Below are 10,288 nucleotides of genomic sequence, written 5' to 3'. Positions count from 1 at the left end.
GAGATTCTTGGTCGCCTTTGCAGAATTTAAAATAAGTATTGATGTCTGTAGCTCAAAAGTACTATTGTATTTATAGTATGGAAGAGGGGGACCTTAAACATGGACAATAATAGGAAGATTTTATGCTAGAAAGGAATATAAATAGAAACCTTTGTTAATCTGAGAGGTTCAGGTATGCTATTTAGTTAATATTGTATTTAACAATAATTTGTATAATTTATACATGCCACTGTATACAGAAATTAAGCAACATGTTCACTGTATAAATGTTCCAACACTTCTCTTTCATTCCAGTACTTGTTTTGTACACAGTCTTAAGGATATTCAGATGTAAAATTCAAATACAGAAGATGTTTTTGAATGATGTGATAGAGAGTAGATGTTTACAGCAGAAGGGAAAATTTGTGTTTATAGCAAAGGGGAAAATTGATGTCAATGATGTTATACATCATATAAATTCAAGTTTCTGGTACTGGAGGATCTGTGTTGAGTCGAGACTGGTAATGGCATAATTTCACCAAAGAAGTCTGTTGAGTTCAGTTCAATAAAACATTGTAATATAAAAGATAATATTTTAAACCATTGTTCAGGTATATTTGTTGTTGAATAGTTACAGTTGTGTAGATTCTAAGACCTTACTTGTCGTTTACTTTTTATTGCAGTTTGACCAGGAAAGACGTGAGTCATATTTATAAAGCTCAGTATTGATGGAGGTGATCAAAAATACTGCATTGGAGTGATGGAATTATGTCATATATGGCTGATTGTAGAAAATGATGATTCAGGTGGAAGTATTGTACTGTTACTTAAAATGTACCCAAGTACCTCATTAAAGAATGCACTTTGGGCACATTTTAAAAGCTATAAAATAGTGTATTATATACTTTGTTGTAATTATCTATTGTAAGTTATACAGGGTATATGGGGCTATATATATAATTGTAATGTATTTTTCACAACTGCACAATATGAATATATAAATATACAGATATATAATGTATTTTTTAAAAAATAGCACTTAAATAGAGTTATATTGAGTACAAACCAATCAAATAACTATGGATATAGTATTAAATTCAGGTTGGTTGAAAGTACTTAGATGTAATATTCACAGTAAAATATTCCTCTCGTTGATTGGGAATCAGTTTCATACATCTTGAGTAAGTAGTGCTATTGTTAGCAGTGTTCTGCAGTTCTTGCACTTGAGGACCTTTGGCTCAGAATTATACATGTATTATGTTTTAAGCCAGGACTTGTTAATGAGCAAAAGTGCTAATGCAGTCATTTCTCTCAAACTTCACCGTCCCTACTTCATTACCATTTAATTTTATACCTAGAAATTCTGTTTTGGGGAACATACATAACCTGTACGTTTTCACTTTTATGTTTTACATTCGTAGTTGAAATGTTAGCTTTTTAAAACACATTACATGACTTTGAATTCTCTTTTTCCTTTCTATATTTATGGTATCACATTTATTTATTTATTGTATGTGACAGGTGTGATTAAAATTTAACTATACTCTTAGTATGCTTGAAGGCTTGCATCGAATATGCATTCATTAGTACTTTGTAATTGTTTCTTACTGTACAAAATTTAGCCTGAATAAGTTGGTATTCCTGACTGTAAAGAAACTTTTAAACTATGGGTAACATTTTTTGTGATGTGAAAGAAAAGTTTTTCTTTCTTTTTGGGTGCCTCAGTTTTATATTGTTAACATAAAAATGCATATTTATGTTGCATTATTACACTATTTATATGATGCAGTTATATGTTCAGTTGTATTACATCAGTTATGTGTGAACCTTGGCTTAGAAATAAATGGGGTACCTTGTTTTATCCAGGTTGTGTTTATTTCTGTCTCTTAAATTAATGTTTTAAAATGAAGATTTAGTGTATGGATCGGCTGGAAGTTGAAAAAAAGTGTCTGTGGTCTCTGTTATAAAATTGTTCAGCCTGTTGCTTGACACAGATAAATTGTTACGCGCTAGAATCATAAGTTAACTCTTTAACATTGTAGATGGAAAATTCTGGTGTGTAGCCCTCTGTGCATTATGCCAAAATAGGTAATGATCAGTGATAAGAGAGGAGTAAATTAGAAGGACTGTAGAGTTATACATGTGTAGAAGTATTATGAGACATAATGAAAGGGGAATTCATGTCTTAAATATTGAGCAGTCCCCCCAAATCAATTAAAATATGTGGAGCCCATGTTGACAGTAGATACTTGAGTTACTTCAGAACGTAGTCAACGTTGGAATTGAGGTACTTGTATCGGGGAGTAAGATTTTATATGCCTGTGTCAAAGAAGTCTGCCGCCTGTGAACTTAGCGACGTTTGACACCCATCCATTCCACATTAATGTTGGTGCTGTAGTCTAGGGTGACAAACTTTCGGTCATGAATTTAAGGGAGATTTAGTCACGACAAATTTTGCGCATTTTTAGCGGTGCGGCGTCAGTCCAGCAAACGTTCATGGAATGGATAATATTAAACAAAACAATTAATTTACATTGTATATAATATTCAGGTCACAATATAGAATAAATTTTACAAATTTGCATGTTTCTTAGTCCTAACCTATATGTATTTGTCCACTGATGCTGCATAACTAAGCATTTTTTTATCTTCTTGTGCACATTTAAAAAACTCTTTACAGCTGTAGTCATAATTAATTGCTACCATTAGCTCTGACTTAATTAGTTCTAAGCTGCTTTGATTTCTCTGATCAGTCCATTTATTGCTCATCAGTGAAAAAATCTTTCAGTATGGGCATTTGAGCCTGGGATGCTTAAAACAAAGCCTAAGATCTTAATAAGGTTTGGCACATCAATTTGTTTGTTTCTTAAATCACTGAAAATATTGACCCAACTTTGTTCTATATGTCCTGTTTTTACCACATTCAGAACTCTTTTTGCACTAGAAAACTCTTCACACAGGCTGTCCTCATTTACAGAATCAAGATTAAATCCTTTTACAATGGTTTGAAAATGTCTGAAAGAAAGTTCTGTGTTTAAATTTAATGGTAAANCTAAGTCTAAACTGTCGATAATAATGACAGTTTATATCGGAATGTATTTGGCGGGAATAAGATATAATTTAAATTTTGCGATCTTGATTGTTAATGAAATATACGGGAGAAATAGAAGGTCAATACGGGAGCTGAGAGGATCCAAAAATTTAGCTCTAATAGGGAGATCCCGGGAAATACGGGAGAGTTGGTCACCCTACTGTAGTCCCAACCATTTCTTCAGGAAGGTAAACAGTTGGTAGCCGCTCGGCGCGAAATAAGGGCTCTAAGGATGGTGGTCAGACACCTCCCGGTTGAAATGCTCCAGGAGTGCTAGAGTGCGAGCAGCTGTATGCGGACACGCTTATCATGCAAGAGCACTACACCGGATGTCAGCATTCTGAATTTTTTGTTCTGAATGGCTCTATGCAGTTTTTTCAGTGTTTCGCGATACACTACTGACATTGTGGTCCCTTGTTGCATGAATTCCACCATCAGTACTCCTCTGCTGTCCCAGAAACCAGTTGCCACCAGCTTTCTGGCAGGCAGACGTTTGTTTAAAATTTGACGGCTTGTTTGATGAATGTGTGTGCGTCCACTGCTTTGATTGCTGACTGCCCTTTGGTTTCAACATTCACAAATGAAACACAGGTTTCGTCACCTGTTACTCGTAGGATGTGATTGGGAAATTCATTGCCATCTTTGTGGTATCACTCCAAGAAAGTCAAAATCGAAGCCCTTCTCTGTTTTTTATTCGCACCCGTGAGCATTTTCGGAAACCATCTTTGGTAAAACTTGTGATAGCCTAGCCTAACTGTGATAATTTCATAGAGTACAGTGCGTGAGATTTGTGGAGATTCACATGAAACTTCTGAAATTGTGAAGCGCCGTCTTTCAGAAATTTTTTTGGTCAACATTAAATAAGATGATTACACTACAGAGGGGCACGCGGTAGCGTAGTTGGTTGAGGGACTGTGCTACAAGTCGGAAGGTCGTGGGTACGATTCCCCATGAAGTGGATTTTTTCAACTGACCTAATCCTTCCAGTCGCACTATGACCCAGGGTTGACTCAGCCTCTAACAAATGAGTACCAGGAATTTTCCTGGGGCTAAAGGGTGGTCGGCGCTTAAGGCTGACAACCTCACCGCCATCTGTGAGCCGAATGTCTAGAGAAGATGTAGGAGCAAGTCTCACAACCTTATGGCCCTTTACGGCCTGTTGCAAGGATAGCCTTTTTACGTCAAATTTGAATGCAGTAGTTCATGTAATTCTATTTGTAATGCCTTAGTTTCTTATGTATGCACTTGGGTTCTTCTGCAGGGTCACGGTGCAGCAAATGCACCAAGTCATGTTTCAACCATATATCAATTGCCTTGAAGTTTGTCCTTTGACGTCTGATCAATATATTGACATTTTTATATTCATTGTTAAGATCTGGAAGTTAGTTCACAAAATTCCCAGGTGATGTCGTTGGATAGACGACGTATTCTGCCACACAGCTTAGTACGTGAGCTGCTAGCTGCGGGAGCGGCTTACGGGTGAACTGTGTGTTCTAAGACTTCGCAGTTTGGTTGAAATCAAATTTTAATTACAATCGCAACACTAAAAAGTTTCGAATTGTATATTTCTTTAAAGAAACTAACGTAAGCAGTTCCAAATTTTACAGTGTAGTTGTTTGTATAAACATAGATTAAACTTCGTATGCAGACTAATGAAAGCGACGAGCACCGGTTACTTACTTCAGAGATGATTTTATTCATCTTCAAGGTAATATATATTCATGAACTTTCATAATTCTTTAAGGTTTCTTGTTTGTACGTCATAATTCTTCTACAATTACTGGCATTTTGGACTTTTTCCATCGTCCTAAAATTCCGGACGATGGCAAAAGCCCAAAACTCCAGTAATTGTGTGTGTCATCCACCATCGTCAGAACCATTTAGAATCTAATAATTCTTCTAGACTGTTTATGTAATTTATGTGACACTTGAAATGTTGGTTTCTAACAGCTTCCTACAAGTAAACGTGTTCTATTTAAACCTCCAATTCGAATGATTATTTCCGATTAATATTATAATTAAATCAAAGTAAACTATAAAACCGAATAGGATCGGTTCCGGAGATACACTGTTTAAATCTCGGCTGAGTTACCTTCAATCCTGAAAGAGATTTTTCCATGATTTTCTTCAGTATTTCCATACTCATCCTGGGGTAATACCTTTACTAGATAGGCTACGATAGCCTAAACAGTCCTTACCTGCTTACAACCCATGTTCATCCTCCCATATCCTTCAACACCAAGGAATTTCTCTGGTTGAAATTGTGTTTTTAAATTATAAAACAGTCAGTTACTCAAACTTTGGAAGCTACATTTTAACGTAACTTTCTCCATAGTCGTGTAAAGGTTACACCGTTGAGGCGGTGTAACTAGCCTTGCTTCTGAAAACACGGGATCACATGAATGAGAGGATGGCATAAGAAGGGTGGTCCTTTTTACGCTTATATTTTTTCTGACAGTTATCTTTTCCTTTTGTCTTAGAAAGATAGGCTTATACGCCTGTTCCGACTGCTGTACATGATTTACCCATATCTCTGGCACGCGGTAGCGTAGTTGGTTGAGGCACTATGCTAAAAGCCGGAAGGTCGCGGGTTCGAGTCCAGACGTGGTGTAATTGGATTTTTTCAATTGGCCTAATCCTTCCAGCCGCACTATGGCCCTGGGGTCGACTCAACCTCTAACAAAATGAGTACCAGGAATTAATTAAATAATTTTCTTGGGGAGTAAAGCGCGGCCGGCGCGTAAGGCTGACAACCTTACCGCCATCTTTGAGCCGATTGTCTAGATAATGTGGGAACCTCAACGTCTCACAACTCTATGGGCTTTCACGGCCTGGTACAGGGATAGCGTTACTTTTATTTTTTTTTTACCCATATCTCTACTTCCTGCCGGACGTAATATAATATAGAATTTGATAATATTTCCTCTGCCATGTTGGGGTTGTTACCCTGCTTTCTCTACTTCTTTCTCTCTTTCTAAAAATCCGGATTTAATTTCCATAAGTAAGAGAAAAAATGTCAGAATATTACGTACATTCTATGATGCAAGTCATACAATTTTTTTATTCACGCCATGACTTTCATATTTCTCGAATGAACAGTTATATTTCGGAATTGTGCGTGCACTTCCATCACACAGTTTCGGAGTGAGAGTCAGTATTATAAATACAAGTAGATTTACGCGAAATTTCCCCCAACTAAATATTTTGATGTCATTGTAATTAATAATATCAGAGAAATGTAATATTTTTAAATGTGCGAGGTATAATTCGTACGATATTCAAACACGTTTTTGTTATTTCCTTTTATAATCTGACTACAATCAACATCGAACTTGATTTAGAATCATTATAAGGATTTTGAACGGTCTAGGAAACCGAAATTAACGGCCGTGGGGATCCGTTGCGTTGACCACGCGACACCCTCTATCCGCTAAAGTTGGCACTAACTTCGCCGATGAGCGGCGGTCGCTCGGTCGGTATAGTTCGCTTGCGGACTAAAACCACGGAGTTTTATAAGGATTTTGAATCATGCCTCCTATTATAGCTTATTGAAGAACTGAATTTATAAATCCTAAGGGAAGAAAAATATTTAGAACCTACATAATTGTAGGCCTACAGCTTCTGGTGTTCTCAAATTCATGTACATATAAGATGAATGGTACGTGTATAGAATTTCATATGTAAATTTAATCCTCTTTCCTATCTAGGTTGTTCCTTCTTTTTTATTTTAAAATATTCTCTCATTTATTGTGACCTAAATGTTCTTATTTATTTGTTTTTGAAGCAATATTTAAGTGCATTTTAATATTTTTACCTTGACCTGTTCCGCATCTTCGTGTTCCGGACCTATGGAATATTTAAGTTTATATAATTAACCTAATTTATTTCCCAAAAGTCACGCAATTTACGTTCCAGAGTGAAGTAATGAGTACTCTTGCGTGACACGTGTCTGCAATCTTGCTCGAAGATGTCCCTCTCAAGATTTTCTGTCCTGTTTTCCATAAAGATACTGGAAACAATGATGACTCCCTCCCGGCCGAGCTCATATTCAGAATTCATTATATATATTTCAGAATCTAACACTAACATTCATGATTCAGTTGGGTGTAGTCCTGTCTGAGGTTTTCCTTATGTGAATGAAGCGGAAGCAGATTTAGAAGTTCACGAGGCTTACTGACGATGCGAAGAACAATAAATTCACAATTACTTAATTGTTTTTCCACACATTTATTACACATAATCTGTTGAATCTGCAATGAATGTGTATGTTCAATAAGTACTCGCTCGTGAATGAGTCATGCCCAGTGGCGTAACTCATACACTCTTTTTTTTTTTTGTTCACTTAGGTATTGTTGCAGTTGTTTGTATTTCTCTGTAATTGTTGTAGTTGTTAATCGTATTTGGTTTGTATTCATTGTGGTAGGATGTCCTTATTGTTGTGTTTTGTGTATTGTGTTTTGTTTGAACGTGTTGTCACTTAGTGTAATGTGTGTTACTTGTCTGTTGTGTCCTATTGTGTACTACTGCCACCGGGCTAAAACCCAATTGCAGTATAATAAATAATATATACATATATCATTTTGATTCTTGTATTGGGGTTTTACTCAGGTCTGTCTCGTGGAGCTAAGACGGTGTATCTTTTCAGACTATGTGTAGTTTCGCTATTGTCCAGTAGGTTCACTGCTAGTGCATTAGTGTGGTCGGTCTGTCTATCTATCTATCTATCTATCTATCTATCTATCTATCTTTTGTTGAACCTTGGCCGCTTTTTCAGAATCTTGGTCTTTTTCACAGTTTTTCCACACCTTGGCCGGATGATCAGCCCGTCGCAAGGTCGCTACCTGCACACGGGACATCACAAACAGAATAAACGAAAACAGACATCCATGTCTCAAGTGGGACTTGAACTCACGATCCCAGTGTTCGAGCGGGAGAAGACATTTCATGCCTTAAACCGCGCAGCCACTGTGATCGGCTTCCAGCTTTTATATGTCCCGAGAGGAACACTTTCACTTTCTTAAGTCTGTAAAAAAGTATTTTGTCAACATACATTGACATCGGGGCTGAAGACAATGTATTTTCTTCACAGCCTGTATCTGACCTTTAAATTGCAATTGGAGGTTGCACGAACGGAGACTGCTGGTTTATGATTTTATACTGAGGGACTGTTTTATATTCCTACAGGACTCATGCACTCCAGATGAAGTATGAATGGTGATCCCGGACAGTTAACTATTCTACGTTTGAATTACGTCATTGAGAAATGGATCGTCAAGGCGCAGGCTGAAACAATTGACAGTTTAATTATTTCTCGGAAACTCATTTACAAACTTATCAGCCGTTCACTTTTATATTCTGCAAGAAAGTAGTGCAAGAAGTAGTTCAAGGTAAGGATTTCGACTAAATATTGTAACACCACTAATTACATGGTAACCTATTCTCTCTCTCTCTTTCTCTTGGAGCATAGGGCTCACTTCTCAGTGTCATGATCATTTTACAGTCGGTAGTACTCCTTGGACGGGTGATCAGCTCGTCTCAAGGCCGCTACTTAAAAGCAGAATAAACACATACACACACAAAATATTCATGCCTTGTGTGGGATCCGAACCCACGATCCGAGCGAGCGAAGACAGTACATGCCTTAGACCGCTCGGCTACCGTGACCGGCAGTGTATAAGAATAATATATAAGAATTCAGTTCGTACCTCACAGGAAACAGATCCGAACCCACGATCCCGGCTTCCGAGCGAGCGAAGACAGTACATGCCTTAGACCGCTCGGCTACTGTGACCGGTATATGTTAACTTGGAATTATAGATATTTGCGGAAAGATAACAAAGCAAAGTTGGATACGAAGATGTGTTATATAAAGAAGTTAAATGAAGCGGAAATTAAATTATTATAATCAGATTCATATACAGAGTATATTGCGACTTTTAAAAGGTCACATGAGTTTCCTTTGAAAAATTTTGAAGACGATAACAGTATATGGAACTTAATCGTTACATACTGTATCTTCTTGATTATGATAATTAAGTAGCCTAGTAGATGGGTATAAACATTATGGATGAAGGCACTAAAAAATTCGCATAATGTGTGTGTGTGTGTGTGTGTGTGTGTGGGGGGGGGTATCCAGCTGGGTTCACTCGGCACGTCGGCCACTGATTGGTCTATTGTACCTGCCCCGGGTGATTATGATAATGGAGAATTTGGTGGAATGTAGATTGGCAGGGGAAACCGAAGTATTCGGAGAAAACGTGGCCCAGCACCACTTTGTCCACAACAAGTCCCACTTGAAATAGACACGGGCTCGAACCCTGGTCGCTACGATGGGAAGCCAGCGACTAATCGCTTGAGCTATGGCGCGGCCAGGGAAGTTCTTAACTCAAACCCAGAATAGGGATGCATATTATGCCTCTTCAACTTCGGTACCTATGAATTTACCAGACAATACTGTGTCATAACCAGAAAGCTTCAGTTAGAATAGGATACGTTTCAGCAGAAGGAAGTTGCAGTGTTTAAAGTAAAAGTAAAGCTATCCCTGTAACAGGCCGTGAAGGCCCATAGGGTTGTGAGACGTTGAGGGTCCCACATTAGCTAGACAATCGGCTCACAGATGGCAGTGAAGTTGTCAAACTTAAGCCCCGGCCGCCTTTTACCCACCAGGAAGGTTCCTGGTATTCATTTCTGTTAAAGGCTGAGTCGACCCCAAGGGCATAGTGCGGCTGGAAATATTAGGTCAATTGAAAAATCAAATTACCTCATCGGGAATCGAAACCGCGACTTTTCGTTATGTAGCATAGTGCCTCAACCAACTACAGTTCAAGAGTATTTTTGTTAAACCAGAACACATCATTCTGTGGGCTCCGCTTGCTACCTGTTTCACGCTGGTATATTGTCTTATTTTTCTACCTTGAAGATGGAGGCGATATGTTCCTCCGAAACGTCGGCTGACTTTCAGTGAGCTACACAGCATCATATCCCTGAAGAGAGAACTCGTAAAAGTTTTGTTTATTTATTTATTTATTTATTTATTTGTGGTTTATTTAACGTTGCGTTCAATTTCCAAGGTTACATACTCTCAAGGATTTAGTTATGTGGAACCTCATGACTCGTGGTATGCGGGTTCAAATACCCGGCGGAGGTCGTCGAATTTTTAAGGGCGGAAAAATTCACGGAACAAGTCCTCCGGGAGGGACTTTAAGCTGTGTGTCCCGT

At 37.9% G+C, this 10,288-nt stretch overlaps 1 long non-coding RNA gene across 1 annotated transcript in view; it reads left to right on the top strand.

Moving 5' to 3' along the window:
- The first annotated feature begins 4,569 nt into the window (after positions 1-4,569).
- Positions 4,570-10,288, top strand: part of LOC111867872 — a 46,959-nt gene continuing 41,240 nt past the window's right edge. The window contains exons 1-2 of the long non-coding RNA XR_002843413.2: positions 4,570-4,778; positions 8,255-8,457. This is a non-coding gene — a long non-coding RNA (uncharacterized LOC111867872). The remainder of the gene's footprint in view (positions 4,779-8,254; positions 8,458-10,288) is intronic.

Source organism: Cryptotermes secundus, unplaced genomic scaffold, assembly GCF_002891405.2.
Source record: "Cryptotermes secundus unplaced genomic scaffold, Csec_1.0 scaffold37, whole genome shotgun sequence".
Lineage (NCBI taxonomy): Eukaryota > Metazoa > Arthropoda > Insecta > Blattodea > Kalotermitidae > Cryptotermes > Cryptotermes secundus.
Note: the sequence above shows the minus strand (reverse complement) of the source record. Positions and strands in the feature narration are given on the sequence as shown.